This window comes from Neomonachus schauinslandi, chromosome 14 (assembly GCF_002201575.2).
Source record: "Neomonachus schauinslandi chromosome 14, ASM220157v2, whole genome shotgun sequence".
Classification (NCBI taxonomy): domain Eukaryota; kingdom Metazoa; phylum Chordata; class Mammalia; order Carnivora; family Phocidae; genus Neomonachus; species Neomonachus schauinslandi.
Genome location: NC_058416.1, coordinates 22,631,445 through 22,644,930, shown reverse-complemented (window position 1 = coordinate 22,644,930; position 13,486 = coordinate 22,631,445).

The window sequence follows — 13,486 nt, the reverse complement described above, 5'->3', positions numbered from 1 at the left end:
TGAAACTAGAGCTCAATCACAAGACAAAAGTCAGAAAGAACTCAAATACATGGAGGCTAAAGAGCATACTACTAAAGAACGAATGGGTCAACCAGGAAATTAAAGAAGAATTAAAAAAATACATGGAAACCAATGAAAATGAAAACACAACTATTCAAAATCTTTGGGATGCAGCAAAGGCAGTCCTAAGAGGAAAGTATATAGCAATACAAGCCTTTCTCAAGAAGCAAGAAAGGTCTCAAGTACACAACCTAACCCTACACCTAAAGGAGCTGGAGAAAGAACAGCAAATAAAGCCTAAACCCAGCAGGAGAAGAGAAATAATAAAGATCAGAGCAGAAATCAATGAAATAGAAACTAAAAGAACAGTAGAACAGATCAACGAAACTAGGAGCTGGTTCTTTGAAAGAATTAACAAGATTGATAAACCCCTGGCCAGACTTATCAAAAAGAGAAGAGAAATGACCCACATCAACAAAATCATGAATGAAAGAGGAGAGATCACAACCAACACCAAAGAAATACAAACAATTATAAGAACATATTATGAGCAACTCTATGCCAGCAAATTAAATAACCTGGAAGAAATGGATGCATTTCTAGAGATGTACCAACTACCAAAACTGAACCAGGATGAAATAGAAAACCTGAACAGACCTATAACCACTAAGGAAATTGAAGCAGTCATCAAAAATCTCCCAAAAAACAAAAGCCCAGGGCCAGATGGCTTCCCAGGGGAATTCTACCAAACATTTCAAGAAGAATTAATACCTATTCTTCTGAAACTGTTCCAAAAAATAGAAATGGAAGGAAAACTTCCAAACTCATTTTATGAGGCCAGCATTACCTTGATCCCAAAACCAGACAAAGACCCCATCAAAAAGGAGAATTACAGACCAATATCCCTGATGAACATGGATGCAAAAATTCTCACCAAAATACTAGCCAATAGGATCCAACAGTACATTAAAAGGATTATTCACCATGACCAAGTGGGATTTATCCCTGGGCTGCAAGGTTGGTTCAACATCCGCAAATCAATCAATGTGATACAATACATTAACAAAAGAAAGAACAAGAATCATATGATCCTCTCAATAGATGCAGAAAAAGCATTTGACAAAGTACAGCATCCTTTCTTGATCAAAACTCTTCAGAGTATAGGCATAGAGGGTACATACCTCAATATCATAAAAGCCATCTATGAAAAACCTACAGCGAATATCATTCTCAATGGGGAAAAACTGAGAGCTTTCCCCCTAAGGTCAGGAACGCGGCAGGGATGTCCACTATCACCACTGCTATTCAACATAGTATTGGAAGTCCTAGCCACAGCAATCAGACAACAAAAAGAAATCAAAGGCATCCAAATTGGCAAGGAAGAAGTCAAACTCTCACTCTTTGCAGATGATATGATACTTTATGTGGAAAACCCCAAAGACTCCACCCCAAAACTGCTAGAACTCATACAGGAATTCAGTAAAGTGGCAGGATATAAAATCAATGCACAGAAGTCAGTGGCATTCCTATACACCAACAACAAGACAGAAGAAAGAGAAATTAAGGAGTCAATCCCATTTACAATTGCACCCAAAACCATAAGATACCTAGGAATAAATCTAACCAAAGAGACAAAGGATCTGTACTCAGAAAACTATAAAATACTCATGAAAGAAATTGAGGAAGACACAAAGAAATGGAAAAACATTCCATGCTCATGGATTGGAAGAACAAATATTGTGAAGATGTCAATGCTACCTAGAGCAATCTACACATTCAATGCAATCCCCATCAAAATACCATCCACTTTTTTCAAAGAAATGGAACAAATAATCCTAAAATTTGTATGGAACCAGAAAAGACCCCGCATAGCCAGAGGAATGTTGAAAAAGAAAAGCAAAGCCGGCGGCATCACAATTCCGGACTTCCAGCTCTATTACAAAGCTGTCATCATCAAGACAGCATGGTACTGGCACAAAAACAGACACATAGATCAATGGAACAGAATAGAGAGCCCAGAAATGGACCCTCAACTCTATGGTCAACTCATCTTTGACAAAGCAGGAAAGAATGTCCAATGGAACAAAGACAGTCTCTTCAACAAATGGTGTTGGGAAAATTGGATAGCCACATGCAGAAGAATGAAACTGGACCATCTCCTTACACCACACACAAAAATAGACTCCAAATGGTTGAAAGACCTCAATGTGAGACAGGAGTCCATCAAAATCCTAAAGGAGAACACAGGCAGCAACCTCTTTGACCTCAGCCGAAGCAACTTCTTCCTAGAAACATCGCCAAAGGCAAGGGAGGCAAGGGCAAAAATGAACTATTGGGACTTCATCAAGATAAAAAGCTTTTGCAAAGCAAAGGAAACAGTCAACAAAACCAAAAGACAACCAACAGAATGGGAGAAGATATTTGCAAATGACATATCAGATAAAGGGCTAGTATCCAAAATCTATAAAGAACTCATCAAACTCAACACCCAAAGAACAAAGAATCCAATCAAGAAATGGGCAGAAGACATGAACAGACATTTTTCCAAAGAAGACATCCAAATGGCCAACAGACACATGAAAAAGTGCTCAATATCGCTCGGCATCAGGGAAATCCAAATCAAAACCTCAATGAGATACCACCTCACACCAGTCAGATGGCTAAAATTAACAAGTCAGGAAATGACAGATGTTGGCGGGGATGCAGAGAAAGGGGAACCCTCCTACACTGTTGGTGGGAATGCAAGCTGGTGTAGCCACTCTGGAAAACAGTATGGAGGTTCCTCAAAAAGTTGAAAATAGAGCTACCCTATGATTCAGCAATTGCACTACTGGGTATTTACCCCAAAGATACAAAAGTAGGGATCCGAAAGGGTATGTGCACCCCGATGTTTATAGCAGCAATGTCCACAATAGCCAAACTGTGGAAAGAGCCAAGATGTCCATCAACAGATGAATGGATAAAGAAGAGGTGGTATATATATACATTGGAATATTATTCAGCCATCAAAAGGAATGAGATCTTGCCATTTGCAGTGACGTGGATGGAACTGGAGGGTATTATGTTGAGCGAAATAAGTCAAACAGAGAAAGACATGTATCATATGGCCTCACTGATATGAGGAATTCTTAATCGCAGGAAACAAACTGAGGGTTGCTGGAGTGGGGGGGTGGGGTGGGAGGGAGTGGGGGTGACTGGGTGATAGACACTGGGGAGGGTATGTGCTCTGGTAAGTGCTGTGAATTGTGCAAGACTGTTGAATCTCCAATCTGTACCTCTGAAACAAATAATGCAATATATGTTAAGAAAAAAAAAGAAGAAGAAGAAGAAGAAGGTAGCAGGAGGGGAAGAATGAAGGGGGGGAAATCGGAGGGGGAGACGAACCATGAGAGACGATGGACTCTGAAAAACAAAGTGAGGGTTCTAGAGGGGAGGGGGGTGGGAGGATGGGTTAGCCTGGTGATGGGTATTGAGGAGGGCACGTTCTGCATGGAGCACTGGGTGTTATGCACAAACAATGAATCATGGAACACTACATCTAAAACTAATGATGCAATGTAGGGATAATATAAGAATAAAAAAATTAAAAAAAAAAACACATCACATCTGAAGTCCTAGTCAATGCAGTAAAACAAGAAAAAGAAATAAAATGCTATAGATTGAAATGAAAGAAATGAAACTATATTTACAGACGTGATTGCCTGTATAAAAAAATACTATGGAATCCACAAAATACTATGGGATAAGTGATTTTAGAAATGTTTTATAAGGGGCGCCTGGATGGCTCAGTTGGTTAAGCGACTGCCTTCGGCTCAGGTCATGATCCTGGAGTCCCGGGATCGAGTCCCGCATCAGGCTCCCTGCTCGGCAGGGAGTCTGCTTCTCCCTCTGACCCTCCTCCCTCTCATGCTCTCTGTCTCTCATTCTCTCTGTCTCAAATAAATAAATAAAAATCTTTAAAAAAAAAATGAAATGTTTTATAAGATCAAAATACATAAAAAATCAACTGTATTCTATATTTTAGCAATAAATAACTGGAAACTGAAATTAAAACAACTGTACCTTTTATAATAGCTTCAAAAAATGAAATATTTGGTATTAATTTGGCAAAATATGTACAGGACTTACAGACTGACAATAGCTAAATGTTGATATGAGAAACAAAGATGACATGAATAAAATGAGAGATGTTCTGTTTTTATGAATTTATAGTCTCAGTATAGTAAAGGTGTTGATTTTTCTCAACTTGATCTGTAATTATAATTCAAATCAATATCCCAGTGGAATTTTTTTTAATGCATGGAAAGCTTATTTTAAAATTTATATGGAAAGTCGAATGGACTAGAATAGCCAAAAGAATTTTTAAAACTGATGAAGTTGGAGGACACATTCCCAGATTTTAAGATTTATTATAACATCTCAGGAATGAAGACAGTGCAGCTGTGGTGAAAGTAATGAAACAAATCTATGGAACAGGATTGAAAGTACACAGATAAACCTATGCATACATAATCAATTGATTTTAGATGAAGATACAAAATTTGATGGAGAAAAGCCATCTTTCAGAAAATAGTGATGGAACTGTTGGTATTGGATATCTATTTCAAAAAAGTAAACCTTGATCTCACAGCTTTACAAAAATTAACTTGAATCAAATACTAGAGTGTAGAATTCAAATCTATAAAACTCTAAGAGGGGCGCCTGGGTGGCTCAGTTGGTTAAGCGACTGCCTTCGGCTCAGGTCATGATCCTGGAGTCCCAGGATCGAGTCCCGCGTCGGGCTTCCTGCTCGGCAGGGAGCCTGCTTCTCCCTCTGACCCTCCCCCCTCTCATGTGCTCTCTGTCTCTCTCATTCTGTCTCAAATAAATAAATAAAATCTTAAAAAAAAAAAATAAATAAAACTCTAAGAAAAATACAGAGATAATCTCTGTGACCTTGAGCAGAGTTCTTAGAAATAACTTTAAAAGCATGGTCCATAAAATAAATATAATTTAGATTTATCAAAAATAAATTGCTCTGTAAGAGACACTGTTAAGAGAATGAAAAGACAAACTACAGAGTGGGAGAAGTATTTTCAATCACATCTGACAAAGGATTTGTATGTGTAATACATATATAAAGAACTCTCAAAACTCAGTAAGCAATCAGACAACTAGGGGGCTCTGGGTGGCTCAGTCACTTAAGTGTCTGACTCTTGATTTTGGCTCAGGTCATGATCTCAGTGTCATGAGATGGAGCCCTGCATTAGGCTCTGTGCTGAGCCTTGTGTCAGCTTAAGATTCTCTCTCTCCATTCTCTCTCCCCTCCCCAACTCCACACACACACTCTCTCTCAAAAAAAAGAAAAAAATCAGACAACTGAAAAAAAAAAAAGTTGGGCAGAAGATGTGAACAGATATTTCACCAGAGAAGATATTCAGATGGCAAATAAGCACAAGAAGACATGCTCTGCATCATTAGGCATCAGAGAAAGTACATTAAAACCACAGTGCAAAACTGTAATACAAACCTATGAGAATGGCTTAAACATAAAAGACAATGTCAGGTGCTTGCAGGGATATGGAGCAAATGAAATTTTCATACATTGCTGCTGGTGGGAATGCAAAGTTGTACAGCTATTCCAGAAAATGATTTGGTAATTTCTTATAAAGTTAAACACATACTTACGATCCTTCAACCCTACTCTTGAGTATATACCCTACATAAGTGAAAAATCTATGTTTAAACTCTAAAGCTTTGAGCCAGCATTATTTATAATCATCCCAAACTGGAAACAACCTAAATGTCCTCCGGAGAGTGAAGGGATGACAAACTGTGGCTCATGTATAAGATGGAATACTCCTATGCAATAAAAAGGAATGGACTATCGATACAACAACGTGGGTAATTTCCAAGGCATTATGCTAACTGAATCAAGGTAGTCTCAAAAGGTTGTCTATTCTATTTATATGGCATTCATGAAAGAACAGTTGTAGGGACAGAAAGCAAGTCAGTGGATGCCAGGGTTTGAGCTGGGGAAGTGTTTGACTAAAAAGAATAATAGCATGAGTGAGATTTTGGGGGTAATGGAACAGTTCTGTATCCTTACTGTAATAGGAGTTACATGAATATATCCATGTGGTAACTCCTAGAACTGTACATCCAAAGTAGTGAATTTTGTTGTATGAAAATTCAAAAATACCTTTTATCCAGCATTTCTACATGTTTGTAGTAGTGAGCAGAGATTAGAACAGTCCATCATGCTCTCGTCATAAGAAAATATAACACAATAAGAGTTACTATATACAGAAAAGACAATTACAATGATAGTACTTCAAGGTAAGACATCCTGTATGAAAATGTGTTTTTACTGAAGAATAAAATCCACTGTATTCGAAACTTCAGATCAGAATAGACTTTCCCTGTTTTGCCAACCCTATAGTGACTAGCATAGAGCCTGGCAGTTAACAAGTTCTTACTAAATACTTTTAATCACATTATTCAATAAGTGATGGCATGAACAGAGACCTGCTGACAGTGGGAGACGTGGGCCAAAGACATGATACAGAGCATGCAGAACTGGCTTAGATAATCTGTACCAAATACAACAGGAAAAAACCCAAACACCAAATCTCTTGGCTTTTATTTTTCTATTCTGTACTTCATTCTCTTCTCTAACTCCTCTTCCTCATTGTTTAAGATCAGATCAAATTTTATCTCTTTCAAAGAGTTTTCTATGGCCTCTCCACCTCACTTTTTAAGAAAAATTGCATTTACCTATTGGTTCTTTCTGGGGGTATATGAATGTTGTGTTGTAGGTGATAAAAGCTCAGACACTGGATCTAAAATACCTGGTTTTTTTTAGTTAAATAATTCATATATAACATTAATTTCAGTTATACAAAATAATTAAATATTTGTATATATTGTGAAATGATCACCATAGGAAGTCTAATTAGTATGCATCATCACACATAGTTTTTTTCTTTATAGTTAGAACTTTGAAGATCTACTCTTTTAGTAATTTTCAAATGTGCAATATGGTATTATTAACTATAATCACCATGTTTTACATTACATCCCCATGACTTACTTATCTTATAACTGAAAGTTTGTACCTTTTGACCCCCTTCACCCATTTTGCCCACCCCTATACCTTGCCTCTGGCCACCACCAATTTGTTCTCTGTATCTGTAAGTTTGGGTATTTTATTTATTTTTGATTCAGCATGTAATGAGCTCATACAGTGTTTGTCTTTCTCTTACTTATTTCACTTATCACAATGCTCTCAAGGCTCATCCAGGTTGTCGCAAATGGCAAGATGTCCTTTTTCATGACTGAATAATACTCCATTGGTGTGTGTATAAACACATTTTCTTTATCCATTCATCCACTGATGGACATGGATGTTGCTTCAGTGTCTTAGCAATTGTAAATAATGCTGCAGTGAACATAGGGGTGTGTATGTCTTTTTGAATTGGTGTTTTGTTTCCTTCAAATAGATACACAGAAGTGGGATTGGATTGCTGGGTCATATGGTAGTTGTATTTTTAATTTTTCGAGGAATCTCCATACTGTTTTCTGTAGTGTCTGTGCCAGTTTACATTCCTACCAACAGGGCACATTGGTTCCCTTTTCTCTGCATCTTTGCCCTTGTTATTTCTTGTTTTTTTGATAATCATTCTGATGGGTATAAGGTGACATCTCATTGTAGTTTTGATTTTGCTTTTCCCTGATGATTAGTGATGTTGAGCACCTTTTCATGTACCTGTTGGCCGTCTATGTGTCTTCTTTGGAAAAATGTCTATGAAGATCTTCTGCCCAATTTTTAATTCAGTTTTTTTTTTTTTCTGTTGAGTTGTATGAGTTCTTTATATATTTTGGATATTAGCCCCTTATCAGACATATGATTTATACATATTTTCTCCCATTTGGTAGGTTGCCTTTTCATTTTGTTCAGAAGCAGAGCTTTTTGGTTTCGCTTTGGTTTTTTTCTTAGGTTTGAATGCTGATAGCTTGCATTCTGAGAGTGAAAGGAACCATATAGGCCACTGTATGATACACTCTATAATGTAGCTATGCCTTATCCCTCTAAATTCATTGAAAACCCATGAATGGTAAGAACATAAACACGTTGTCCTGTTCTTAATTCTTCTCAGCAACTATTTTCTATTTAATGCACCTGGAGGGCACAGCTGATGTCACATCAGAGCTGTTGTTCTGTGAGGTTCCTCATGACTTCATTTCCAAGTTGGCAGGGAACTTGGTTTTGCTAAAGCTGAGGGGGGTGGTTATATAAGAGGAAAAGTTGAAGTGGCCTAATGTTGGCCCAGACTCTGATAGGATGCTATCAGAAATTTTCTGGGTAGCACCCAAACCTCTGAAGTTACATCATCAACACAACTGAGGTATCTGGCAGGAACTGTTGCACGATGAATAACAAACCCTTCCTTTTATCACCCAGACTTTGTACAGGAATCTCAGTCCATCCATAGACAAACACATTATTACTCCAAATCTACAAAAAAAAAATTTTTTTCCTCTAAAAGAGAAAAGGTTAGATTGCAGTAGATCCCTTGCAAAGAAATATATTAAATCATTAATGGAATTAACATTATTAATAGATTTCATTTCTTGTGAGAGAAGAGTAAAAGTAGTTTCCCCGAAATTTTGCTTTCTCCTTCAGACAGTGCTTCTAATAAAAAAAGGCTCACTATCATCAAATTGATTTAATCAATGGTGCTTGACATTGAACCTAGTGATTATGACTTTGCTGTATTTATGTGTTTAGCACATTTGCACATGGCATGCTTATTAAACACAACAAATAATTTGCAACAAAGTCTTCTGAGTCTTTGCAAGCTGAAAGATATCTAGAGCATTGTGTTTCTTCTGCCTTCTTGAGTGTCTCATTCTTTCTAAGGCTTAGAATATACAGGCTTACACGTGTTTATGAGCTGGGGTTTCCATTTACTTGAAGCAACACTACTTAACCCAGCCTCCCCCATCAAAAGAGTAGTTTGGGGAATTTTAAGATATTCCAATTGGGAGAGAAGAAAGACAAATTTATGTCCTGTTTCAGAAGTAGAATAGCTCTGAGTTTACTAAGGCTTCCATTAGATAAGGAGAACGAAGAGTAGTGACAAGAAGTGTCCAGAGCACACGGTGCTTCTAACCATGGTCCCTGTTTAAGTTCCACCTTTCCCACAAAGCCTTTCCTGATGACACTAGTTTATATTGGAATTACACAGTACTAATGATCAGTACTCTGGAATTACACCATACTAATCATCAGTACTCTGGAATTACACCATACTAATGATCAATACTCTGGAATTATACCATACTAATGATCAGTGCTCTGTGAATTACACAGTTCTAATGATCAGCACTCTGGAATTACACAGTACTAATGATCAGTACTCTGTGCTTTAACACTGACTTCCATTGTTTTAAAGTGGCTCTTTTAAAATTGTTTTTAATGACTTGTTTCTCCTGGGGCTGGAGGCATGCTACTTACTTTTTTTGTGTCTCCCATAGCCCATGCTGTAGTGTAGGCACTCAGTGGGTGCCCAGTTTTCAAGTACATTGCTTATTCTCTGAAGAAAAATGATTGTCTATTGCCCAAAATTGGCATATGTACAGATAGTACTAAATACTCCAAATATTAATTTCTTGCCACTCGGAAAAGAAATATACTTTCTCTAACTCGACCGAGGTGCTGTCCTTCTGACCTCCAGCATTTTCACAGTTACTTTAAATAGAGCATAACTGTCACTTTTGACTCCATGAAATATTGTACTTCCATTGACCTTATTGGCTCTGCCCAGGTTTAATGGGAATATAAGCAACTGTGAAAGAGCCAATCATTTCAGTTCTTCCACAGAATCAATATATCCAACAGCTGCTTTCCTCAGCTGACCAGCATTCAGTTCCCCCAACACGATGAGGAGAGGGAAGGTAAGTCTGAGAGCCTTGTCAATGAGCAAGCATTTGCATTGGGCCTTTAATGGGCCTCTAATAAGCTCAGTACTTCACTTACAGCCTGCCTCTTCTCTTGCTCTTCCTCCTTGTCCAGCAGCCATGCAGTTGAGGCTTCCGCAAGTCCATTCTAATTGCCAGCCCATTTCTGCCACCGTTTTCTCCGGTGTCTGTGTCCATGTCCTTCCCAGCAGTAGTTTCCTGAGGTTAGACATCCCTGTAAGCAGCTTGCGTTCCCCTCCTACATCCGGGGGGATCTCACTTTTTCCTGATGAGGTGCTACTTTTGAGTTCCCTGAAGTCTTATGTTATTAACATGGAAGGTAACAGACAGGATTTAGTCTTATTTGGGAATTCTAATAATGTCTAGTGTCATGCTTTGGGTAGTGTTATGGATTGAATGTATCCTGTCAAAATTCATATGATGAAGCCTTGTCCCCAGTGTGATGGTGTCTAGAAGTGGGGCCTTTGGGAGATAATTGGGTTTGGGGAGGGCCATGGATTTGGAGTCCCCCTCCATGGTGCTTGGTGGGATTGGTGCCCTTATAAGAGAATTGACCAGAGCTCTTTCTCTCTGCCATACATTATGAGGGCATCTCTCTCCAAACCAATGAGAGAGCTCTCACCTTGCAAACCAAGAAGTCAGCCCAGGAACTAAATGGGCCAGTGCCTTATGTTGGACTGTCCAGCCTCCAGAACTGCAGGAAATAAATTTCTATTAAGCTACCCAGTCTATGATGTTTCTGTTATGGCAGCCTGAACTTAAGACAAGCTGTCTTCCTCTCGGACACCATTAGGTGTAAGAGCTGAATAATTTAAGGTTTGGCTATCAGTGATTTCCTATCTACTGATAAGCTTCTGATACTTCCTGCTCATCTTTGCCTGTCTATCTGGTTAATTGCCTTTTAAACTGCCCTGTCTACATCTGATACCTGAAACCGGGGCAGCCATTGTGTGACTCTGATTGGAGCCAGCCCAGTGGCAAAGCTGACTTACAGAGCATGAGCGTGTGAGTGATGTTCTAAAGAAAGTCCTTGGTGATATCCCTGTGCTATGGAGTCCATCAACCCTGCAGCTTACCATACTTTGAATTGCTTCATATGTGGGAAAAAGTAGTTTTTGTATTATTTATACTGTTTTGAGTTGAGATTTTTCTGTGACTTGAAGTCGAAAGCATCACTGAGGTAGTTGGCTAAGTGAAGATTAGTTATTAGACCTTCTACTTTACCTCCTTTGAAAGGTCCTTGTGTAACATGTTCTTTAAATAATTATTGACTGGGCAATTAAGATCTAGGGAACAGTACTAGGCAGTGGTGATATAACGGCACATAAGAAATTTCCCTGCCCTCATAAAGCTTATCCTCAGAAAGAGACACTATTAAAAAACTATGCACATAATTATTTCTTTTCAGTAATAAGTGCTGGGAAGGGAGAGTGGAAGGGGCAATCGAGAGTATAAGTAGTAAAACTAATTTGATGTATTTGTCTGGGAAGAATTCCCTGAAGATATGATTTTTAAATCTAAGATCTGAAGAAGAGGAAAATGTGGACTCTGAAAGCATTAATGTCTCTGGGTAGAGACAATGTGGATGCATGGCATCCCTAAAGACTGAGGGAGGAAGAGAGTCAGACTTAGTGGAATAAAGTCTGTAATATATTACAGTAAGGAGGAGTGTGAATCATAGAATCATAGACGTATGCAAAGTACCTATTAAGTAATTGGCCGTTGATGTCAGTTCAATAATAGTAGCTAATACTGTTAATACAATATTATAGGAATTGTGGGTTTTGCTTCACTAAGAATTATGGTATAAATGTGAAAATCGTTTCTAGGATGTTTAGGTGATTAATGAGTGTAACGCTTATTGTCGATTAAGAAAGAGGAGACTGTCTGGGGGAAGCATTGCTACTCTTTGAAACATACGTCATCCTAAACAAGGCAGGTTCAGAACCTACAGCCATGGTCCTGTGCCAAATGGACAGTGGCTTAGACAGGCTTATGGACCCACTGCCACCTCTTTGTCCTGTTTTTCTGGCCTTATTCTGTAGCCTCGGCTCCAACTGTACATCCCAGGTCTATGGAAGGATGTGATTGCATATCAGGACAGAGCAGTCTCATTGTTTTGTAAACTTACAATATAGACTATTTGTGATGTTGACGTTAATACTTTCCTGTCTCAAAAATACATCCTGCTTTCTAAAAGCTTGTGAGTCCCACATGTGATATAAAAAATGTTCTGCTGGTAAGTAGAGAGCAGTAAGAAACCCAGAAGGAGGGAGTAAAAAGGGAAATTTACAGAAATAGTGGGAGAAGGGGAGGGTCATATTTATCTTGGACACCTTTACATATTCAGAGCATTTTTTAAAAAAGTTTTGTGCCAATATCTATCATGCCATGTTTTTAGGTGCTGGCAGATACCAAAAATGTATAGTGATGGAGTGTTAATTTTTAATAAATCCTCAGGAATAAATGCAATAGCTCATCCATGAAGGATGACTCTGTTTCTTTCACTTATGAAGAGACCTTGATAATATATTAATGAGCAGCATAATGCTTACCCTTCAAGGGTGACATGCTCCATATATATGCAAAAGCCACATCACCCCACACTGAACTTTGGATAATGTCCAAATGTCCTCCCTCTATCCTGGTTGTGTGCCTCTCCTGTTTGCTAGGTGCTTGCTCTGGCACAGCTTAGGCATAAATAATAGTGTCTGGAGGTTAAGGAATCTAACCATGTTCTGCTGATTGATCAATTAGTCAATTTCCATTGATTACCATACTGTTCTATTAATTCCATTATGATGTCTAAAGGGTAATCCGTAGCAATTAAACAAAAAGACAGTTGATAGTTTTTTGGTAATTGGATTTGTAAATTTATTAGTTTTCAGTTGTTTACTTTTAATATAAGTAATTAATATTTCATGTTACTCTTTTAAATGGGAAAATGCTTATGAGATCATTTTAATTAAGGAGCAGATATTGATTTGAAATGAAATCCCTAAAAGCCCTGAGTTTGTAATTGGATAATACCTCTGTTATCAAAGAGGATGCATTCTGATTATATTTGTATTTCTCGGAAATCTTATTCCCTGGCACAGAAGGCATATGGATCTGTGCTTCGATGTCTACTAAGGAAGAAAGCACTATGGTGTGAAGAGATCATTAAATACCAACCCAAATAATGCCAATGATAGCAGGAAACATGAAATAAAGGTGGTCTAAGGACAGACCAGGATTCGCTAAGATATAAGCAGAGAAGATAAGAGAGAAGTGCTGGTCCTCAGGTGGAGGAGGGAGGAGAGGAATGTTGAGGAGGCATTAGGGAAGGCACAGTGGGAGCCCTGTGCTGGAAAGCTCAGTTTGTAACAATGGGCAGAGGCTCCTCTGACCTGACAGAAGGAGGGGACTAGGCCTAGATTTTAGAAATCTTCTAATGTGGAACATGGAAGAAGTCTCTTATTTTGCTATAATTAATGAGTACCAAGGACCCTTAAGAGGTCACAGGATGGAGAAGGGCCTATGA